Source organism: Triticum aestivum, chromosome 2A (genome assembly GCF_018294505.1).
Source record: "Triticum aestivum cultivar Chinese Spring chromosome 2A, IWGSC CS RefSeq v2.1, whole genome shotgun sequence".
Classification (NCBI taxonomy): domain Eukaryota; kingdom Viridiplantae; phylum Streptophyta; class Magnoliopsida; order Poales; family Poaceae; genus Triticum; species Triticum aestivum.
This window is the reverse complement of record NC_057797.1, coordinates 768,665,555-768,690,861: the sequence shown is the minus strand read 5'-3', so window position 1 is coordinate 768,690,861 and position 25,307 is coordinate 768,665,555. Positions and strand designations below refer to the sequence as shown.

The 25,307-nt window shown below is 43.7% G+C and overlaps 1 pseudogene; it reads left to right on the top strand.

The window, feature by feature from the left end:
- LOC123191073 (probable indole-3-pyruvate monooxygenase YUCCA10) overlaps positions 1-24,601 on the top strand; it is a 41,830-nt pseudogene extending 17,229 nt beyond the window's left edge.
- Positions 24,602-25,307: the final 706 nt, after the last annotated feature.

Genomic DNA, 25,307 nt, shown 5'->3' with positions numbered 1-25,307 from the left:
CCCCTCTGCTGAGGATACCACTGCTATCGCTGATGAGAATGCTAGGTTGAAGACATTGCTTGAAACAGGGATGCACAAAAGTCTCAAAGGGCATCAGACATTATGTGATGTCCTCAAGAAGCAGATTCTGAACCGAAACCCTAGGAAAGAGGGTGTTGGGTTCGTGAGGAAAATTAATGCAGATGGCTCTTACTGGAAACCTGAGCAGTACCCCAAAACCACATGGGTTGCTGCAAAGGAATCCTCAGCAGATCCATCCAATCTATCTGGCTTCACTTGTGATGATCCTATTATCATTGATGAATCCTTTGATGCAAACTATAAACTATTTAAAAATCAGAATGGTGAAGTATTTGCCAGGTACATTGGTACTAACTGCAGGAATGGACCGCCTATGAAGAAGATCTGGGTTCCAAAAACGTGTCTGGAGAATCTTCCTGTGAATGTCCTCATGACACCTCACATGAAGAAGACAAACCTCAGACCAAAGGCTTCATATGGTCCAAAGGCTTCATACAGGCAGAGGACTCACATGAGTCGCACTAACGCAAATGTTTTGCAGGGAAACCATGCTCAGGCATATGAGAGCGGTTCTTCAAACCGTCATGTTCATATGACCAAGAACTATTCTTATGAGTACTATTGCCCGCCTGCTAGACTGTTTGCTAGGGCTCAAAAGCCAAAATTCTCAGATGCTGCACTTAGACTTATTGCTTCTAAGCCACCCTTGAAGATGTGGGTGGTTAAGAAAGCTTAACTCTCTTTTGCAGGGAAAGGTCTCCAGCAGAAAACCAAAATCTTCTGACGCTATTGCTGGGGACCTTAAAAATCTTATGGGGCGCAAGATCAAATGCCCGAATGGCATCACTATGTATTTCGTACCTGAATCGCATGCTACTCTCCCTATTAGCCCTAACCTGGATCTAAGTTTTCATGACCCACTGGTTCGTCAAATGTTTTTGCTTCACAATACTCTTCGTGAAGCCTATCCCCCTAACTGCACTGTAGGGTACGACACCAGCGTCTTCAGAGTCTTCAGAATGGATTATTGACAGTGGGTGTACAAATCACATGACTGGCAAAAGAAGTCTTTTTATGGACTCAACCTTACGTCCATCCGACAAGAGCCACATCACATTTGCTGACACTGGTAAAAGTAAGGTATTGGGTCTAGGTAGAGTTGCAATCTCAAAGGATCAACACATGGATAAAGTCATGTTTGTTGAATCCCTTGGCTTCAACTTAATGTCTGTCTCAATGCTTTGTGATTTGAACATGATTGTAATTTTTGGAAAATATCGTTGCCTGGTACTAATGGAATCTGACAAGTCTCTAGTGTTTGAAGGGTATCGGAAAGATGATTTGTACGTGGTAGATTTCTCAGCAGGGCCACAGCTTGCAGTATGTCTTCTGGCAAAGGCTTCAGAATGCTGGCTTTGGCATCGGAGGCTTGGGCATGCTAGCATGAGGAACCTCCACACCCTTGCGAAGAAGAAGCATGTCATAGGCATCGAGGGTGTCAAGTTCAAGAAAGATCACTTATGCGGTGCCTGTGAAGCAGGGAAGATGACAAGGGCAAAACATCCTTCGAAGACAATCATGACCACTACTCGACCCTTCGAACTGCTTCACATGGATCTCTTTGGTCCCACTCACTACTCAACTTTTTCCACTACTGCTTGCCTCTATGGCTTTGTCATTGTTGATGATTACTCTAGATATACTTGGGTGCACATAATCCTTTACAAGACTGAAGTGTAGGATGTCTTCAGACGCTTCGCAAATCGGGCTATGAACAATTATGGCGCCAAGATAAAGCACATCAGAAGTGACAATGGCACTGAATTCAAGAACACTGGCCTTGACACATATCTTGATACATTGGGCATCACTCATGAATTCTCAGCTCCTTACACGCCACAGCAGAATGGCGTCGTCGAACGCAAGAACAGAACACTCATTGAGATGGCCAGAACAATGCTAGATGAGTACAAGACTCCAAGAAAATTCTGGACTGAAGCCATTGACACTGCATGCCATACAATCAACCATGTCTATCTTCACAAGCTTCTGAACAAGACATCTTATGAACTTCTAACTGGCAAGAAGCCAAATGTCAGTTACTTCAGAGTATTTGGCTCAAGATGCTGGATCAAGGACCCTCACCACACCTCAAAATTTGCACCAAAAGCACATGAGGGCTTTATGCTTGGATATGGAAAGGATTCGCACTCCTACAGAGTCTTCAATCTCTTTCACTACAAAGTGGTTGAGACAGTGGATGTGCGGTTCGATGAAACCAATGGATCACAAAGAGAGCAACTGCCAAATGTGCTAGATGAAGTTCCAGCCAGTGAATCAATCAAGCTAATGGGAACTGGAGAAATTATACCTTCTGAAGCTCATCCTGAAGAAGAACTTATCATCTCAGCACCTGATCCACATGAAGACAATGCTCAGCCTGAAGACATTCCTCCCCACGACAACATAGATCAGCAAGAGCAAAGTCTTCGACCCATACATCCTCGTGTTGCCAATGAAGTGCAGATTGACAGAATAATTGACAGCATCAATGCACCTGGTCCCCTCACTCGTTCAAGGGCAACTCAACTGACAAATTTCTGTGGGCACTTCGCATTCGTCTCAATCTCAGAACCCAAGAAAGTTGAAGAAGCCTTTATGGAACCTGAATGGATTCAAGCTATGCAAGAAGAGCTTCAACAGTTTGAGCTGAACAATGTATGGGAACTGGTTAAGCGTCCTGATCCACGGAAGCATAACATAATAGGCACAAAATGGATATACCGCAACAAGCAAGATGAGCATGGACAGATCATCAGAAACAAAGCTCGACTCATTGCTCAAGGATATACTCAAGTGGAAGGCATTGACTTCGATGAAACATTTGCTCCTGTGGCTAGACTTGAAGCCATACGCATACTGCTGGCCTATGCAAATCATCACAACATAATTCTGTATCAAATGGATGTGAAGAGTGCCTTTCTCAATGGCAAGATTGAAGAAGAAGTGTATGTTGCACAATCACCTGGGTTTGAAGATCCAAAACATCCTGACATGGTTTACAAGCTCAATAAGGCACTATATGGCCTCAAACAAGCCCCTCGGGCCTGGTATGACACACTCAAATACTTCCTGAAGAGCAAAGGCTTCATACCTGGCTCCCTAGATCCCACTCTCTTCACGAAGACATATGATGGTGAACTGTTTGTGTGCCAAATATATGTGGATGACATTATCTTCGGCTGCACCAATCAGAAGTACAGTGAGGAGTTCGGATATATGATGCAAGAGCAATATCAGATGTCTATGATGGGGGAGCTGAAATTCTTCCTCGGTCTTCAGATACGGCAACAACGCAATGGCATCTTCATATCTCAAGAGAAGTATCTCAAAGATTGCCTGAAGAAGTTCGGTATGCAAGACTGCAAAGGGTTCACAACACCAATGCCAGCCAAACATCATCTGGGTCCTGATGACAATGGTAAAGAGTTCGATCAAAAGGTATACCGCTCCATGATTGGTTATTTGCTTTATTTATGTGCATCTAGGTCAGATATTATGCTTAGTGTTTGCATGTGTGCTCGATTCCAAGCGGCACCAAAGGAGTCGCATCACTTAGCTGTGAAGCGAATTCTTCGATATTTGGCTCACACCCCAACTCAAGGGTTATGGTATCCAAAGGGCTCGGAGTTTGATCTGGTTGGATTCTCGGATGCTGATTACGCTAGTGACAAGGTTGATCGGAAGTCCACGTCAGGCACATGTCACTTTCTGGGACGATCACTTGCATGTTGGTCTTCAAAGAAGCAGAACTGTGTATCTCTCTCCACTGCTGAATCTGAATACATTGCTGCTGGATCCTGCTGCGCTCAGCTTCTATGGATGAAGCAAACCCTCAAGGATTATGGCATTCATCTGAAGCAAGTGCCACTTTATTGCGACAACGAAAGCGCCATCAAGATCGCCAACAACCCAGTTCAGCACTCGAAGACAAAGCACATTGAAATTCGTCATCATTTTCTCAGAGATCATGTTGCAAAGGAAGATATTGATATCATACACGTCAACACTGAAGAGCAATTGGCAGATATCTTCACCAAGCCCTTGGATGAGAAGAGATTTTGCAAGTTACGGTGTGAGCTAAATATCTTGGAATCCTCAAATGTCCTGTGATCAGGCACACATCCTAACACTTATGCATGTTGATGACTTAGATGTGCAACACACGAAGTAACGTATATCTTCAATCAATGAAGACATGCATTCTAAGTGTGAATACATTAACATGGAATTTGACTTCGGAGCGCCACGATAATTGTGCGCCGTGTCTAAGTCTAATACTTCCTATACGGTGGATAACGCCACCACCAAACGTTCTATTTGAAGTGTTTCACTCATGGCGTTACCTTGCAATGTCTTCACATTTGGTTTGGCTTCAATCAATTTGTCTTCATGATTATCTTCACTGCGTTAATTATATAGACATATATATATATATATGTACTAGTGTTCTGTCCTCTACAGCATTCACTTATAGCTATGTCTTCTTGTTTGAATCTTTTGAACTAAGTGAATGTGATCGGACCCTAACCTCTCCATGCTTCCTACCTCAAACTCTATCTCTCCAAGTCGTATGCATTCTATTAAAACTGTCGAATGTCTTCACTGCATCCTTGTCAGCAGAAGACACAGAGACAAACTTTAAAACCGTTTTCAATGTTCCTTTTTCATCAACAAGAAATCCGGAGTAGTAGGAACGACACCCGTCAATCAAGGCGTGCGTGGGATGTGGAACTGCCCCCACAATACCGCATGATGGCCACGTGCTGTTCAGATGCGAATCGCCAGGGGCACCTGAGTAATAGCGCAGTGCCGCCTCTATCCCTATAAATACACGATTCACTGCGGTCATTATCTCTTCTTCCACCTTCGCACGAACCCTAGCGCCACCGCTAGCTCTCGACGACGCCGGCGACGAAGCACTTCACTGCCGCAACCTCTCCGACGCCGTTTTCACACCGACAGCGGACATCGCTCTCTCCGCCGTCGCCGTAGGTGTCTTCCGTCGCCAAGTTAGGGCACGGAGGATCGAACTGCTCGGCCTCAACTCCCACTTCGTCTAGTAGTTCCAAGTGGGGTAAATAAAACCTCTTTTAGCCTCTTTTGATCCCATAGTTCAGTCACCTACTGCCATAAGAAGTTTCTGCTCTCACAAGTTACATCTCTCTCAATCTGCATCTCATAACCTGCCTAGAATATTCACTTGTGCATCATGAAGTAGTTAGATTCCTCACTTGTACTGATCTATGGGTTCGTATAAATCTGGAACCAACTTCTTTTCTATAAAGTGAATGTCTTCGCATGATGAGGTCAATATCTTCTAAACTGATTTATCTTCAAAATCTTCTGAGAATGCATATGACCTCTTCCCCTTCCCTCGCACCTTAATGCTGTCATAGGTACATGTCCGTGGGAGAATCTTTTGGTTCTCATAGTCTGCATTCATTTGCAGAGTTCTTACAGCGTCACATCAATTCTCCTGAAGCCAGTTCCTGTTGGTCCAGCAAAAGAAAACCTTTGAAGCCTTTGAACGCTTTGAAGCCTTCCAAGTTAAGCTTCATGGCAGCAGAAAAACCAGCAAGGAAGGGAGGCAGACAGAGACGTGGTGAAACGTCTAAAGATCTGCCTGATGACTTGGCAGAAATGTACAAAACTGATCCTGAAGAGAGCTATGGTCAGCGCAAGACACGAATCCAATGGATTCGAAGATATTGGGCAGAGCAGTGGTTCCAATACCGCTTCATCACTCAGGAATATGCAGAAAAGTGCGCCATCAAGAGACCGTGGGGAGACGTATTGTACAAAAATCTCGTACCCCGGTCCAGAGACGAAGCCATTGCTCAAGGCTTCTATCCATGCATGGTCAGAGGACCACAGCCAGCTGAAGCACATCCGTCATCACTTCTCTGGTGTCGCGATGACAAGCTGTTCAAGCGCAACTTCCAATTTGCTCAGAACTCTGCGAAGCAAAACAAGAAGGAGCTGGGGTTGGACTTCAACCCTGGTCCCTCTAAACCAAGGGTGGATGGCACACGCGACGCCAATCCCAATATCATCGGGCCGTATGCCAATCTCGCAGGCCTCATCACTCGCATTCTAGTCCAAGGGACTGCCGTGAACGACCCTCCAGCAGACACTGAGTCTGATGACGCTCTTGCTGCACCGAAGCCGGAGCAGACGAAGAAGCCAAAAGCTTCAAAGCCAGCCGCTTCTCCCAAAATCTCCAGAGCGAAGCCATTGGCAACTGCACCTCCTGAAGCCAGTGTGCAGTCTGAAGACTTATCATGAGTCTCCAAGCCCCAAGAAGCCAAGAAGCCTCAGCCACACACAGGCAAAGAGCTCACCGCTGCTGCCATTCTGCGCAGCGAGACCATTGATCTGTCCAGTGACGAAGATCTTGGAGATGACGCTCTTGAGCAGCTCATCAAGAGCAAGGAGGAGGCTGAAATCTTCAACAATCTGCCTCTGTTTGATGCAGCAATCATCCACAACTTCATTGATGAGTGGTTTGCTACACCAAATGTCAGCTTCGATGATCTGCAGCTGCCCATTGGCCTCAGCGTTGCCTTCCAAGGCGCTATTGCTTCAGAACTTGCAATTGCCCAGCGCATTGTTGAACTGAAGCAGAAGATTGATTTTGAAAAGGCCCAGTTCAAGCAGAATATGGCCAGGCTCAGCGTCCAAGAAGTCAAGGACTTCAAGATCATGTTGCACGAGTTAAAGGAAAACTTTCTGAAGAAACATGCAGAAGCTCAGGGTTCGCGGGAGCGAATGAAGATTCTGGTTGATCGTTGTGTGCAGGCCTACAATAAGGCCGAGAAGCGCAAGGCACTTGGGCGTCCCGGCATCGACCCCAGGATGGCCGCGAAGAAAAAGAAGAAGCCCGTTGTGGCTGAACCAGAGGCACCAAGGCAAGAAGCTGTTCCGATTGTCTTCCCCACTGCTACGACTGGCTCGAAGCCAAAGAACCGGTCAACCGCTTCAGAGCTCAAGAAGACACGGACAGCCGAAGCTAAAGCAAGGAAGAGGAAACACTCTGAAGCCTCTCCTTCTGACCCCACCAAAAAGAAGCGCAAGACCAAGAAATCTCGGGCTGCTCCCACAGAGCCCTTGATAGTCGAACCCCTCTCCGTCCGCTATCCTGACGAAGATCGTCAGTTGACAGTGCATGAGCCTGCTTTCACAGAGGCTCCGCACGCTGAAGACATTCCAGCAGCCGACCCCAATGCTGGTGAAGACATTGGTCTCCAAGACAATGTACAAGATGATACAGCCCTTCCTCAGCTTGAGACAAGCGAACTGGTCAGCATTGGTTGTCCATTGACACCAATCACACAAGATGCATCGTGGGCAGATCGCCCACAGGAGGAAGATAATGAGCCCCAGCCCACTGCAACTCCACCGGCGTCGCCTACATTCCGTAGGCTTCGCAAAGGGCCAAGGGCTCAGGCTGCTGACAACACTCCGGCTGCATCCGCCGAAGATATTGAAGAAGAACCTCAAGCTCCATCTCCCCCGCACCAACAAGAAGCAGTTTTCCAGGAGAACGTACCTGAATCCGTCCCTCTCACTACACGTGTTGAGGCTGAAAATGTTGAGGCTGCCACAATCAACACTGAAACAATTGTGGAGCCCTTTCCAACAACAGCTTCAAGAGACACTGAAGCTACTGCACCTGAACCTTCTGTGCCTGAGTATGCTGCCGGTCCACAATTCAACTATCATGTTGCGCACAGGCCCCAGGTCCAGAAGCCGATCCCACGACTGCCAAGGTTCCCAGGTCCTGCATCAGCTCCTGGCTCCTTCAACATCAACAGCTTCAGGGCAGATAACACGTTCTTCAACCGCTCCAAGAACCCTTATTCAAGGGAACGGATTGTATCAGATAGGTTCTGGAGCTACCCACAACGCAGCTACTATTCATGCATCCTATACAACCAAGGCCGCATCTTTCCTCACCAGCGCCTTGAGGTTGAAGCTATTGTTGGTCTGCCTGGTCTGGAAGAAGCACTGGATTGCTTCAAGCAAGTGGGTCTGCTGCTGTTTATCACCGATGAAGAGCACTGGAATGAAGAGCTTCTGCTCCATTTCTATGCCACCCTGCATATCAAAGGCTATAACAGAGATCCGAAGACTTGGGTCCTGGAGTGTATAACCGGCAATGTCCATCATAAAGCTAATGCATTCGATATCATTGAGCTTACCGGCCTACCCACTCCTGGCGAACTCTTCGAAGAAGGCTGCCAACTCCATGCTGAAGCAATTGAGAGCATATTCCAGCGGCCTGAGCCAAATATGAGTCAGATGCTCTCGATGATGAAGCCATTGCCTCATGATGCACCTTATCCAACTGAGTTCTTTGTTGAAGACTTAGAGTACCTGCCCAGAACCATATATCACATCGTCAGGCGGACTCTATGGCCCATTAAGGGGCACTCTCCATATGCCAAGGTTGAAGGTGCAATGAAGACTCTCATCTTCTGTATTCTGCATGGCAAATGCTTCAACGCACATGATCTCTTTATACGCCAACTTGCAGCGTCTGGCTCAGATCTCTTTGGTTTGAAGTTTTATGCTCCTTGGGTTATGAGGCTGATCAAGCTTCACTCTGCTATCTCCTATCAGCCCTCAGCCCGCAACCATAGGATCTTCTTACCCGATGTGGACACCTCTGCTGAAGCAATATATCCTGAGCCTGCCAAGCAACCATTAAGTCTTCAGAATGCAGAACACCAGAGCTTCACTCAGAATGATGAAGGTGTTGAAGCCATCTCAAGAGTGTATCCAATGGCTGGCACCACACGTGCCCCTGCATCAACTGAAGCCACTGACAGCACTGCTGCACCGAGACCCAAGAAACGCGCTCGTGCACTAAATGACCGAGAACTTCTTGTGGCTCTACACCAAAAGCAAGATAGGCATCACGACTGGCTCAAGAGGCAGATGAGAAGTATCATGCAAGACGTCAATTGCATCAGAAATTTGGCCACCAAGAATGCATTCGTCACACATGAAACCTGTCGCCGCACTTGGAAAGGCCTCACAATGATGTGCACTGAAGCTGAACTTCAAGAGGATGGCTTCAGAGAGAGATTCAAGTTTGACTCCACACCCCCCAGAAGAGCTGTGCTGCGCGGAACTCCATCTCTTGAAGATTCTGAGTTCTCTTCCTCTGCTGCCACCGTGACTGGAAGAATCATTGAGGAAGAAGACGACGCTACATCACCACCACCTTCTTCAGCGCGCGTCGACCCTGCACCAAGCTCTTCAGCACCACCAAACGCATCCACCGACCCTGCTGCGCCTGGGAACGCGTAGAAAACTCTATGTCTTCAAACCTTTTTGGTCATCACTGACAAAAGGGGGAGAAGCATATGATGTTTATAGTCTTCAAGCGGGTCAATATGGGCGGGTGCTTTATATTTTGCTACATTTTGCTTCGTGCTTACAACTCTCGTTTTGCTACATTTGGTTCTTTGAGTTGTAACACTTAAACTTGATGGTCGTCTGCTACTTGTTTGCCACTATGTTTTTGCAAAGATAAATTCCGCATGTACGACGATAATTTCCGCACTTATATCATTCCACAGACATCCATTTTTCATTATGCATGTCATTCTCTTCATATACTTTTACATGCATAATGAATTGTCATCATAAGTTGAAGTGGATTTCCACAAGTACAACCTGCCATGTGCATTTGCGTTCCAGAAGCAAATTACTTATATGCACATCTTCAGGGGGAGCCCTTGCAGCTTATGAAGACAATTCCTTTACAATTTCACAAATTATATTCCCCGTTGAAAACTTCAACTAGTTTGTCATCAATCACCAAAGAGGGGGAGATTGTAAGTGCATCTAGTGCCACCCCTAGTTGGTTTTGGAGTATTGACGACAAGCCTAGTTGAGGGACTAATGTGTTTGTGAGAATTGCAGGATAACACAGGTAGAAGTCCCTCATTGATTCGGTTTCACTACCAGAGATGACCCCTAAAAAATGTACGAAGACATTGAAGACAATGGTGGTTTATGAAGATATTCATATTGAAGACAATGACATGTGAAGACTCCCTATGAAGCTTATGGAACTCGAAGACTTAGATCCTTCGTAGTTTTACTTCATTCATGTTGTGTCATAGGAACCACCGTACTGTTAAGTGGGGTCCAAGAGAACCAGTCAGGATGACTGAAGTGATTCCTAATTCAAATTCTATGTCTTCGAGCGAAGACTATGAGAGCAAATCTTGTCCATAGACGGACAAGTCAGCTTTGCTTGTAGCCCAAGTAAAGTTGCCGTGTGAGTTTGAAATCTGACCGTTGGTACATGTGTCAGTTCCTTAGTGACCCAGGGTCATTTCGGACAAATCAGGTCAGGTTGCCAAGTGGCTATAAATAGTCCACCCCTACAACCATAAACGGTTGGCTGCTCAAATTTCAGTGCACGGCTTTTGTCGTTTGAGAGCAACCCACCTCGAAGCCTTTGAGAGAAAATTCCTAGCGAGGAGAAAAGCCCTAACCACCCAGAGCCAGAGTAAATTGGGCATCACTTAAGTCTTCTTGTCTGAGTGATCTGAAGACTTATTACACTTGAGGACTGTGCATCCTCCAGCCGGTTAGGCGTCGCGTTCTGAGCATCCAAGAGAAATTGTGGATTGCCGGTGAACAAAGTCTGTGAAGGTTTGGGAGTCTACCTTGAAGACTTACCAGAGTGATTGGGCGAGGTCTGTGTGACCTTGGCTCAAGGAGAAAACGGTGAGGACTGGGTGTCCTGAGCTGCGTGTTCAGGACTGGGTGTCCGGGACTGTGTGTCCTTTGGTTTAAATACCAAGCCGCTCCAACCAGACGTACAGTTGTCACAGCAACTGGAACTGGTCCAACAAATCATTGTCTTCAGCGTGTCACTGGTTTCATCTTCACTTCCTTTTACTTACCGTTACACATTGTGAAGCCATTGCATGCTTGCTTTATCTTCTGTCTTCACAACTTAACTGTATGATTTGTTTGGCTTCATAACTTCTTCCTACCTGATCCTTATTACACTGAAGCTGTTTGTCACTGTGCTTTCACTATATTGAATACTTGACCATGGTTTGCCTTGTGTAATCTAACTTCCGCTGCATAGTGATAGGCTTGTCTATTCTGTTTGTCTTCATAACTTCCACGTTTTGAAGACTTTCATAAAAATCGCCTATTCACCCCCCCTCTAGTCGATATAACGCACTTTCAGATTCTTACGTTCGCATACAATGGGTGTAAGCCAGATTTACACATGCGAAACACTTAGGTTGACTTGACGAGCCTAGCATGTACAGACATGGCCTCGGAACACAGAAGACCGAAAGGTCGAACATGAGTCATATAGAAGATACGATCAACATGAAGATGTTCACCGATGTTGACTAGTCCGTCTCACGTGATGATCGGACACGGCCTAGTTGACTCGGATCATGTAATGACTTAGATGACTAGAGGGATGTCTATCTGAGTGGCAGTTCATAAGATGAACTTGTTTATCCTGAACATAGTCAAAAGGATTTTGCAAATTATGTCGTAGCTCGCGCTTTAGTTCTACTGTTTAGATATGTTCCTAGAGAAAATTTAGTTGAAAGTTGATAGTAACAATTGTGCGGACTAGGTCCGTGAACTGAGGATTGTCCTCATTGCTTCATAGAAGGCTTATGTCCTTAATGCACCGCTCAGTGTGCTAAACCTCGAACGTCGTCTGTGGATGTTGCAAACATCTGACATGCACATTTTGATAACTACGTGATAGTTCAGTTAAACGGTTTAGAGTTGAGGCGCCGAAGACGTTTTGAAACATCGCGAAACATATGAGATGTTTCGAGGGCTGAAATTGGGATTTCAGGCTCGTGCCCACGTCAAGAGGTATAAGACCTCCGACGATTTTCTTAGCCTGCAAACTAAGGGAGAAAAGCTCAATTATTGAGCTTGTGCTCAGATTGTCTGAGTACAACAATCATTTGAATCGAGTGGGAGTTGATCTTCCAGATGAGATAGTGATGTTTCTCCGAAGTCATTACCACCAAGCTGCTAGAGCTTCGTGATGAACTATAATACATCAGGGACATATATGATGATCCTTGAGATATTCGCGATGTTTGACACCGCGAAAGTAGAAATCAAAAGGGAGCATCAATCGTTGATGGTTAGTAAAACCACTAGTTTCAAGAAGGGCAAGGGCAAGAAGGGATACTTCATGAAATGGCAATTCAGCTGCTGCTCTAGTGAAGAAACCCAAGGTTGAACCCAAACCCGAGACTAAGTGCTTCTGTAATAAGGGGAACAGCCACTGGAGCAGAATTACCCTAGATACTTGGTAGATTAGAAGGCTGGCAAGGTCGATAGAAGTATATTGGATATACATTGTGTTGATGTGTACTTTACTAGTACTCCTAGTAGCACCAGGGTATTAGATACCGGTTCGGTTGCTAAGTGTTAGTAACTCGAAATAAAAGCTACGAAATAAACGGAGACTAGCTAAAGGTGAGCTGACGATATGTGTTGGAAGTGTTTCCAATGTTGATATGATCAAGCATCGCACGCTCCCTCTACCATCGAGATTGGTGTTAAACCTGAATAATTGTTATTTGGTGCTTGCGTTGAGCATAGACATGATTGGATTATGACTATCGCAATACGGTTACTCATTTAAAGAAAATAATAGTTACTCTGTTTATTTGAATAATACCTTCAATGGTCTTGCACCTAAAATGAATGGTTTATTGAATCTCGATCGTAGTGATACACATGTTCATGCCAAAAGATATAAGATAGTAATGATAGTACCACCTACTTGTGGCACTGCCACGTAAGTCATTTCGGTATAAAATGCATGAAGAAGCTCCATGTTGATGGATCTTTGGGCTCACTCGTTTTTGAAAAGTTTGAGACATGTGAACTATGTCTATTGGTGTATATGCATGAAGAAACTCCATGCAAATGGACCGTTTGGACTCACTTAATTTTGAATCACTTGAGACATGCAAATCATACCACATGGGCAAGATGACTGAAAGCCTCGTTTTCAGTAAAATGGAACTAGAAAGCAACTTGTTGGAAGTAATACATTTTGATGTGTGTAGTCCAATGAGTGCTGAGGCATGTAGTGGATATCGTTATGTTCTTACTTCACAGATGATTTGAGTAGATGTATATTTACTTGATGAATCACGAGTCTGAATTATTGAAAGGTTCAAGTAATTTCAGGGTGAAGTTGAAAGATAGTCATGACAAGAGGATAAAATATCTATGATATGATCATAGAGATGAATATCTGAATTACGAGTTTGGCACAGAATTAAGACATTGTGGAAATTGTTTCACAACTAATACAGCCTGGAACACCATAGTGTGATGGTGTGTCCTAACATCATAACTGCACCCTATTGGATATGATGCATACCATGATGTCTCTTATCGAATTACCACGATAGTTTATGGGTTAGGCATTAGAGACAACCACATTCACCTTAAAAGGGGCACCACGTAATTCCGATGAGATGACACCGTATGAACTATGGTTTAGAGAAACCTAAGATGTCATTTCTTAAAAGTTTGGGGCTCCGACGTTTATGTGGAAAAGTTTCAGGCAGATAAGCTCGAACCCAAAGCGGATAAATGCATCTTCATAGGACACCCAAAACAGTTGGGTATACCTCCTATCTCATATCCGAAAGCAATAAGGGATTGTTTCTAGAATCGGGTCCTTTCTCGAGGAAAAGTTTCTCTCGAAACAATTGAGTGAGAGGATGGTGGAGACTTGATGAGGTTATTGAACCGTCTCTTCAACTAGTGTGTGGCAGGGCACAGGAAGTTGTTCCGATGGCACCTACACCAATTGAAGTGGAAGCTTGTGATAGTGATCATGAAACTTCAGATCAAGTCACTACCAAACCTCGTAGGATGACAAGGATGCGTACTACTTCAGAGTGGTGCGTAATCCTGTCTTGGAAGTCATGTTGCTAGACAACAATGAACCTACGAGCTATGGAGAAGCGATGGTGGGCCTAGATTCCAAAATGGCTTGAGGCCATATAATCAGAGAGAGGATCCATATATGAAAACAAAGTGTAGACTTTGGAAGAACTACTTGATGGTCGTAGGGCTGTTAGGTACATATGGATTTTAAAAGGGAAGACGGACAATGATGGTAAGTATCACCATTAAGAAAGCTCGACTTGTCATTAAGATGTTTTCCGACAAGTTCAAGGAGTTGACTACGATGAGACTTTCTCACTCGTAGCGATGCTAAGAGTCTGTTGGAATTATATTAGCGGTTACTGCATTATTTATGAAATCTTGCAGATAGGATATCAAAACATTGTTTCCTCAACGTTTTTTCTTGAGGAAAGGTTGTATGTGATACAACCAGAAGGTTTTGTCGATCCTGGAAAAAGGCTAATAAGTATGCAGAGCTCCAGCAATCCTTCTAAGGACTGGAGTAAGCATCTCGGAGTTGGAATGTATGCTTTGATGATGATCAAAGAATTTTGGGTCTATACAAAGTTTATGAGAAACTTGTATTTCCAAAGAAGTGAGTGGGAGCACTATAGAATTTCTGATGAGTATATGTAGTTGACATATTGTTGATCAGAAATGACGTAGAATTTCTGGAAAGCATATAGGGTTATTTGGAAAGTGTTTTTCAATGGAAAGCCTGGATTAAGCTACTTGAACATTGAGCATGAAGATCTATAAGGATAGATCAAAACGCTTAATGGTACTTTCAAATGAGCATATACCTTGACATGATCTTGAAGATGTTCAAGATGGATCAGTCAAAGAAGGAGTTCTTGCCTGAGTTGTAAGGTGTGAAGTTAAGACTTAAAGCTCGACCACGGCAGAATAGAGAGAAAGGATGAAGGTCGTCCCCTATGCTTAAGACATAGGCTCTACAGTATGCTATGCTGTGTACTGCACCTGAAGTGTGCCTTGCCATGAGTCAGTCAAGGGGTAAAAGAGTGATCCAAGAATGGATCACAGGACAATGGTCAAAGTTATCCTTAGTAACTAGTGGACTAAGGAATTTTCTCGGTTATGGAGGTGGTAAAAGAGTTGGTCGTAAAGGGTTACGCCGATGCAAACTTTGACACTAATCCAGATTATTCTGAGTAGTAAACTGGATTCGTATAGTGGAACAGTTATTTGGAATAGCTCCAAATAGAACATGGTAGCTGCATCTAGGAGATGACATAGAGATTTGCGAAGTACATACGGATCTGAATGTTTTAGCTCCGTTGACTATAACCTCTCTCACAAGCATAACATGATCAAACCCAGAACTCTTTGGGTGTTAGTCACATGGGGATGTGACCTTGGGTGTTAATCACATATCGATGTGAACTGGATTATTGACTCTAGTGCAAGTGGGAGACTATTGGAAATATGCCCTAGAGGCAATAATAAATTGATTATTATTATATTTCCTTGTTCATGATAATCGTTTATTATCCATGCTAGAATTGTATTGATAGGAAACTCAGATACATGTGTGGATACATAGACAACACCATGTCCCTAGTAAGCCTCTAGTTAACTAGCTTGTTGATCAATAGATGGTTACGGTTTCCTGACCATGGACATTGGATGTCATTGATAACGGGATCACATCATTAGGAGAATGATGTGATGGACAAGACCCAATCCTAAGCCTAGCACAAGATCGTGTAGTTCATTTGCTAAAGCTTTTCTAATGTCAAGTATCATTTCCTTAGACCATGAGATTGTGCAACTCCCGGACACCGTAGGAGTGCTTTGGGTGTGCCAAACGTCACAATGTAACTAGGTGACTATAAAGGTGCACTATGGGTATCTCCGAAAGTGTCTGTTGGGTTGGCGCGAATCGAGACTGGGATTTGTCACTCCGTGTGACGGAGAGGTATCTCTGGGCCCACTCGATAGGACATCATCATAATGTGCACAATGTGATCAAGGAGTTGATCACGGGATGATGTGTTACGGAACGAGTAAAGAGACTTGCCGGTAACGAGATTGAACAAGGTATCGGGATATCGACGATCGAATCTCGGGCAAGTATCGTACCGATGGACAAAGGGAATTGTGTACGGGATTGATTAAGTCCTTGACATCGTGGTTCATCCGATGAGATCATCGTGGAACATGTGGGAGCCAACATGGGTATCCAGATCCCGCTGTTGGTTATTGACCGGAGAACGTCTCGGTCATGTCTGCATGGTTCCCGAACCCGTAGGGTCTACACACTTAAGGTTCGATGACGCTAGGGTTACAAAGGAAGTTTGTATGTGGTTACCGAATGTTGTTCGGAGTCCCGGATGAGATCCCGGACGTCACGAGGAGTTCCGGAATGGTCCGGAGGTAAAGATTTATATATGGGAAGTCCTGTTTTGGTCATCGGAAAAGTTTCGGGGTTTATCGGTAACGTACCGGGACCACCGGGAGGGTCCCGGGGGTCCACCAAGTGGGGCCACCAGCCCCGGAGGGCTTCATGGGCCAAGTGTGGAAGGGGACCAGCCCCAGGTGGGCTGGTGCACCCTCCCACAAGGCCCAAGGCGCAAGGGAAGAGGAGAGGGGGCAAACCCTAGGGCAGATGGGCCCTAAGGCCCATCCTGGTGCGCCTCCCTCTCCCCCTCCCCCTTGGCCGCCTCCCTTAGATGGGATCTAGGCTGGCCGCCACCGCTAGGGGTGGAAACCCTAAAGGGGGCATAGCCCCTCCCCTTCCCCTATATATACTTGGCCTAGGGGCTGCCCAATACACGCGATTTGATCTCTCTCATTGGTGCAGCCCTCCCTCGTTCTCCTCATATCCCGCAGTGCTTGGCGAAGCCCTGCAGGATTGCCACGCTCCTCCACCGCCACCACGCCGTTGTGCTGCTACTGGATGGATTCTTCCTCAACCTCTCCCTCTCTCCTTGCTGGATCAAGGCATGGGAGACGTCATTGGGTTGTACGTGTGTTGAACACGGAGGTGCCGTCCGTTCGGCACTAGGATCTCCGGTGATTTGGATCACGATCAGTACGACTCCTTCAACCCCGTTCTCTTGAACGCTTCCGCTTAGCGATCTACAAGAGTATGTAGATGCACTCTCCTTCCCCTCGTTGTTGGTCTCTCCATAGATAGGTCTTGGTGACACATAGGAAAATTTTGAATTTCTGCTACGTTCCCCAACAGTATTATGTTTCCGGTTAATACAATTCTAGCATGAATAATAAACATTTATCATGAAATAAGGAAATAAATAATAACTTTATTATTGCCTCTAGGGCATATTTCCTTCAGTCTCCCACTTGCACTAGAGTCAATAATCTAGATCACATCACCATGTGATTAACATCGATAGTTCACATCATCATGTGATTAACACCCATAGTTCACATCGCCATGTGATCAACACCCAAAGGGTTTACTAGATTCAGTAATCTAGTTCACATCGCTTATGTGATTAACACCCAAAGAGTACTAAGGTGTGATCATGTTTTGCTTGTGAGAGAATCTTAGTCAACGGGTCTTTCACATTCAGATCCGTTATGTATTTTGCAATTTTCTATGTCTACAATGCTCTGCACGGAGCTACTCTAGCTAATTGCTCCCACTTTCAATATGTATCTAGATCGAGACTTAGAGTCATCCAGATCAGTGTCAAAACCTGCATCGACGTAACCCTTTACGGCGAACCTTTTTGTCACCTCCATAACCGAGAATCATATCCTTATTCCACTAAGGATAATTTTGACCGTTGTCTAGTGATCTACTCCTAGATCACTATTGTACTCCCTTGCCAAACTCAGTGGTAGGGTATACGATAGATCTGGTACACAGCATGGCATACTTTATAGAACCTATGACCAAGGTATAGGGAATGACATTCATTCTCTTTCTATCTTCTGCCGTGGTCGGACTTTGAGTCTTACTCAATTTCACACCTTGTAACATAGGCAAGAAACTCTTTCTTTGACTGTTCCATTTTGAACTACTTCAAAATCTTGTCAAGGTATGTATTTATTGAAAAAACTTATCAAGCGTCTTGATCTATCTCTAAAGATCTTGATGCTCAATATGTAAGCAGCTTCAGCGAAGTCTTTCTTTGAAAAACTCCTTTCAAACACTACTTTATGCTTTACAGAATAATTCTACATTATTTTCGATCAACAATATGTCATTCACATATACTTATCAGAAATGTTGTAGTGCTCCCACTCACTTTCTTGTAAATACAGGCTTCACCGCAAGTCTGTATAAAACTATATGCTTTGATCAACTTATCAAAGCGTGTATTCCAACTCTGAGATGCTTGCACCAGTCCATAGATGAATCGCTGGAGCTTGCATATTTTGTTAGCACCTTTAGGATTGACAAAACCTACTGGTTGCATCATATACAACTCTTCTTTAAGAAATCCATTAAGGAATGCAGTTTTGTTTATCCATTTGCCAGATTTCATAAAATGCGGCAATTGCTAACATGATTTGGACAGACTTAAGCATAGATACGAGTGTGAAACTCTCATCGTAGTCAACACTTTGAACTTGTCGAAAAACTTTTGCGACAATTCTAGCTTTGTAGATAGTAACATTACTATCAACGTCCGTCTTCCTCTTGAAGATCCATTTACTTTCTATGGCTTGCCGATCATCGGGCAAGTCAACCAAAGTCCATACTTTGTTTTCATACATGAATCCCATCTCAGATTTCATGGCCTCAAGCCATTTTGCGGAATCTGGGCTCATCATCGCTTCCTCATAGTTCGCAAGTTCGTCATGGTCTAGTAACATGACTTCCAGAACAGGATTACTGTACCACTCTGGTGCGGATCTCACTCTAGTTTACCTACGAGATTCGGTAGTAACTTGATCTGAAGTTTTATGATCATCATCATTAGCTTCCTCACTAATTGGTGTAGTAGTCACAGGAACAGATTTCTGTGATGAACTACTTTCCAATAAGGGAGAAGGTACAATTACCTTATCAAGTTCTACTTTCCTCCCACTCACTTCTTTCGAGAGAAACTCCTTCTCTAGAAAGGATCCATTATAAGCAACGAATGTCTTGCCTTAGGATATGTGATAGAAGGTGTACCAAACAGTCTCCTTTTGGGTATCCTATGAAGACATATTTCTCCGATTTGGTTTTGAGCTTATCAGGATGAAACTTTTTCACATAAGCATCACAACCCCAAACTTTAAGAAACGACAACTTTGGTTTCTTGCTAAACCACAATTCAGATTGTGTCGTCTCAACGGACTTAGATGGTGCCCCTTTTTTAACGTGAATGCAGCTGTCTTTAATGCATAACCTCAAAAACGATAGTGGAAAATCGGTAAGAAACATTATAGATTTGCACTATATCTAATAAAGTACGGCTATGACATTCGGACACACCATTATGATGTGGTGTTCCGGGTGGCACGAATTTGTGAAACTATTCCACATTGTTTTAATTGAAGACCAAACTCGTAACTCAAATATTTGTCTCCGCGATCAGATCGTAGAAGCCTTATTTTCTTGTTACGATGATTCTCCACTTCACTCTGAAATTCTTTGAACTTTTCAGATGTTTCAGACTTATGTTTCATCAAGTAGATATACTCATATCTGCTCAAATCATCTGTGAAGATCGGAAAATAATGATACCTATCGTGAGCCTCAATATTCATCGGACCACATACATCAGTATGTATGATTTCCAACAAATCTGTTGCTCGCTCCATTGTTCCGAAGAACAGAGTCTTAGTCATCTTGCCCATGAGGCATGGTTCGCAAGCATCAACTGATTCATAATCAAGTGATTCCAAAAGCCCATCAGCATGGAGTTTCTTCATGCGCTTTACACCAATATGACCTAAACGGCAGTGCTACAAATAAGTTGCACTATCATTATTAACTTTGCATCTTTTGGTTTCAATATTATGATTATGTGTCTCACTATGATCGAGATCCAACAAACTATTTTCATTGGGTGTGTAACCATATAAGGTTTTATTCATGTAAACAGAACAACAATTTATTCTCTTACTTAAATGAATAACCGTATTACAACAAACATGATCAAATCATATTCATGCTCAACGTAAACACCAAATAACACTTATTTAGGTTCAACACTAATCCCGAATTTATAGGGAGTGTGCGATGATGATCATATCAATCTTGAAACCACTTCCAGCACACATCGTCACTTCACCCTTAACTAGACTCTGTTTATTCTGCAACTCTCGTTTCGAGTTACTAATCTTAGAAACTGAACTAGTATCAAATACTGAGGGGTTGGTATAAACACTAGTAAAGTACACATCAATAACATGTATATCAAATATACTTATGTTCACCTTGCCATCCTTCTTATCTGCCAATCACTTGGGGTAGTTCCGCTTCCAGTGACCAGTCCCTTTGCAGTAGAAGCACTCAGTCTCCGGCTTAGGTCCAGACTTGGGTTTCTTCTCTTGAGCAGCAACTTGCTTGCTGTTCTTCTTGAAGTTCCCCTTCTTCCCTCTGCCCTTTTCTTAAAACTAGTGGTCTTGTCTACCATCAACACTTGATGTTTTTCTTGATTCTACCTTCATCGATTTCATCATCATGAAAAGCTCGGGAGTCGTTTTCGTCATCCCTTGCATACTATAGTTCATCACGAAGTTCTACTAACTTGGTCATGGTGACTAGAGAATTCTGTCAATCACTATCTTATCTGGAAGATTAACTCCCACTTGATTCAAGGGATTGTAGTACCCAGACAATCTGAGCACATGCTCACTAGTTGAGCGATTCTCCTCCATCTTTTAGCTATAGAACTTGTTGGAGACTTCATATCTCTCAACTCGGGTATTTGCTTGAAATATTAACTTCAACTCCTGGAACATCTCATATGGTCCATGACGTTCAAAACGTCTTTGAAGTCTCGATTCTAAGCCGTTAAGCATGGTGCACTAAACTATCAAGTAGTCATCATATTGAGCTAGCCAAATGTTCATAACGTCTGCATCTGCTCCTGCAATAGGTCTGTCACCTAGCGGTGCATCAAGGACATAATTCTTCTGTGCAGCAATGAGGATAAACCTCAGATCACGGATCCAATCCGCATCATTGCTACTAACATCTTTCAACGCAATTTTCTCTAGGAACATATCAAAATAAACACAGGGAAGCAACAACGCGAGCTATTGATCTACAACATGATTTGCAAAATACTACCAGGACTAAGTTCATGATAAATTTAAGTTCAATTTAATCATATTACTTAAGAACTCCCAGTTAGATAGACATCCCTCTAATCCTCTAAGTGATCACGTGATCCAAATCAACTAAACCATAACCGATCATCACGTGAGATGGAGTAGTTTTCAATGGTGAACATCTTTATGTTGATCATATCTACTATATGATTCACGCTCGACCTTTCGGTCTCTGTGTTCCGAGGCCATATCTGCATATGTTAGGCTCGTCAAGTTTAACCTGAGTATTCTGCGCGTGCAAAACTGGCTTGCACCCGTTGTAGATGGACGTAGAGCTTATCACACCCGATCATCACGTGGTGTCTGGGCACGACGAACTTTGGCAACGTTGCATACTCAGGGAGAACACTTCTTGATAATTTAGTGAGAGATCATCTTATAATGCTACCGTCAATCAAAGCAAGATAAGATGCATAAAAGATAAACATCACATGCAATCAATATAAGTGATATGATATGGCCATCATCATCTTGTGCTTGTGATCTCCATCTCCGAAGCACCGTCATGATCACCATCGTCACCGGCGCGACACCTTGATCTCCATCGTAGCATCGTTGTCGTCTCGCCAATCTTTATGCTTCCACGACTTCGCTACCGCTTAGTGATAAAGTAAAGCATTACATCGCGATTGCATTGCATACAATAAAGCGACAACCATATGGCTCCTGCCAGTTGCCGATAACTCGGTTACAAAACATGATCATCTCATACAATAAAATTTAGCATCATGTCTTGACCATATCACATCACAACATGCCCTGCAAAAACAAGTTAGACGTCCTCTACTTTGTTTGTTGCAAGTTTTACGTGGCTGCTACGGGCTTAAGCAAGAACCAATCTTACCTACGCATCAAAACCACAACGATAGTTTGTCAAGTTGATGCCGGTTTAACCTTCGCAAGGACCGGGCGTAGCCACACTCGGTTCAACTAAAGTTGGAGAAATAGTCACCCGCAAGCCACCTATGTGCAAAGCACGCCGGGAGAACCGGTCTCGCGTAAGCGTACGCGTAATGTCGGTTCGGGCCGCTTCATCCAACAATACCGCCGAACCAAAGTATGACATGCTGGTAGGCAGTATGACTTATATCGCCCACAACTCACTTGTGTTCTACTCGTGCATATAACATCAAACCATAAAACCTAGGCTCGGATGCCACTGTTGGGGAACACAGTAATTTCAAAAAAATTCCTACGCACACGCAAGATCATGGTGATGCACAGCAACGAGGGGAGAGTGTGATCTACGTACCCTAGTAGATCAACAACGGAAGCGTTTGGTTGATGTAGTCGTACGTCTTCACAGCCCGATCGATCAGGCACCGAAACTACGGCACCTCCGAGTTTTAGCACACATTCAGCTCGATGACGATCCCCGGACTCCGATCCAGCAAAGTGTCGGGGAAGAGTTCCGTCAGCACGACGGCGTGGTGACGATCTTGATGTACTACTGTCGCAGGGCTTCGCCTAAGCACCGCTACAATATTATCGAGGACTATGGTGCCAGGGGGCGCCGCACACGGCTAAGAATAAGATCACGTGGATCAACTTGTGTCTATAGGGTGCCCCTTGCCTCAGTATATAAAGGATGGGGGAGGAGGAGGCCGGCCAAGGCAATTGGTGCTGCCAGGATGTGGAGTCCTACTAGGACTCCAAGTCCTAGTAGGAGTCCATCAAGAGGGGAGGAAGGGAGAAGGAAGTAGAGGAGAAGGAAAGGTGGCCGGCCCCCTTTTCCCTAGTCCAATTCGGACCAGAGGGGAGGGGGCGCAGCAGCCCCTTGGCCCTTTCTCTTCTTCCCACTAAAGCCCATCAAGGCCCATTGCTTCTCCCGTAACTACCCGGTACTCCGAAAAATGCCCGAATCACTCGGAACCTTTCCGATGTCCGAATATAGTCGTCCAATATATCGATCTTTACGTCTCGACCATTTCGAGACTCCTCGTCGTGTCCCCGATCTCATCCGGGACTCCGAACTCCTTCGGTACATCAAAACTCATAAACTCATAATATAACTGTCATCGAAACCTTAAGTGTGCGGACCCTACGGGTTCGAGAACAATGTAGACATGACCGAGACACGTCTCCGGTCAATAACCAATAGCGGGACCTGGATGCCCATATTGGCTCCTACATATTCTACGAAGATCTTTTATCGGTCAGACCGCATAACAACATACGTTGTTCCCTTTGTCATCGGTATGTTACTTGCCCGAGATTCGATCGTCGGTATCCAATACCTAGTTCAATCTCGTTACCGGCAAGTCTCTTTACTCGTTCCGTAATACATCATCCCACAACTAACTCATTAGTTGCAATGCTTGCAAGGCTTAAGTGATGTGCATTACCGAGAGGGCCCAGAGATACCTCTCCAACAATCGGAGTGACAAATCCTCATCTCGAAATACGCCAAACCAACATGTACCTTTGGAGACACCTGTAGAGCTCCTTTATAATCACCCAGTTACGTTGTGACGTTTGGTAGCACACAAAGTGTTCCTTCGGCAAACGGGAGTTGCATAATCTCATAGTCATAGGAACATGTATAAGTCATGAAGAAAGCAATAGCAACATACTAAACGATCGGGTGCTAAGCTAATGGAATGGATCATGTCAATCAGATCATTCACCTAATGATGTGATCCCGTTAATCAAATAACAACTCTTTGTCCATGGTTAGGAAACATAACCATCTTTGATTAACGAGCTAGTCAAGTAGAGGCATACTAGTGACACTTTGTTTGTCTATGTATTCACACATGTATTATGTTTCCGGTTAATACAATTCTAGCATGAATAATAAATATTTATCATGAAATAAGGAAATAAATAATAACTTTATTATTGCCTCTAGGGCATATTTCCTTCACCAAGTTATCAATGTGTTTTTATCTCCTAAAGGTTCAAGGGAGCATTAGTAAGATCAAGGGCAACATAGTTAAATTTCAATGCAATAAAAGAATGTCAGTTGATGCAATTGTGTTTGCAACTGGATACAAAAGCACGGCAAATATGTGGCTCAAGGTAATATAGCTTGTGTTTGAACATGTCTGAGTTTGTTTTCTTGGTGTAACCATTTATTAAATCTGCTAACAAGGTCTATGTGTTTTTAATCCAGAATGGTGAGAGCATGTTAAATGGCAACGGACTGCCCATCCAAAAATATCTGAATCATTGGAAAGGTGAAAATGGGATCTACTGTGCTGGGTTGGCGAGGAGAGGATTAGCTGGTATTGCAACAGATGCCAAGAATATCGCTAATGACATCAAATCTGTGATGGACTCTATGTCAAGTTAAATCATCTTTTACATGTAGTTTTCCATGGCAAGCATTCTAGAAGGTTGATTCTTTGAGAAATATATCCATTGTGCCTAGCTTTTAGACAAGTAGATTTATGTTTATTTCAAGGTTCATATGATGTACTATTATACTATAATAGGAAAGCGCTTTGTACTCTTATTGTCCAGAGAGATTTGTAATTTTGCTTGAAACTAAAACTGTGCATTGTGTTTTGTTTAATTGAAACAAGAGGCATGCACTCAATACTCTATTATCTATACCAAAATATCTTGTGGCATGTTTACCCCATCAGTGTATGAGGTAGTAACCACATCAGCTCAAAATAACTGCATAGTTCACTATGTCCATTACAGGTACTGTAGTGCTATTCAGTCTTAGAATGGCACTAGTTATGAACCAGTGCAATTATATCATATTGAGAATGTTTACCTTTTTTATCATGTTTAGAATGTGTTACATTTTTTCGAGATAAATTTAGAATGTTTATTTTTTTTAGAAACATTATTTACAATGTTACTAGTTCTGATGATTTGTCAAAAATAGCACATCCTTTTTTTAGGGGTAAATAGCACATCTAACCTCTCTATTTTTTAGGTAAAAATAGCACATCTTTTTTTGTGAGATATAAAAATAGCACATCTAACTGTGGCATTGTTCCCAAAAAAAAAACAGAGGCATGATGGGCCGGCCCCTTAAGCAAGGG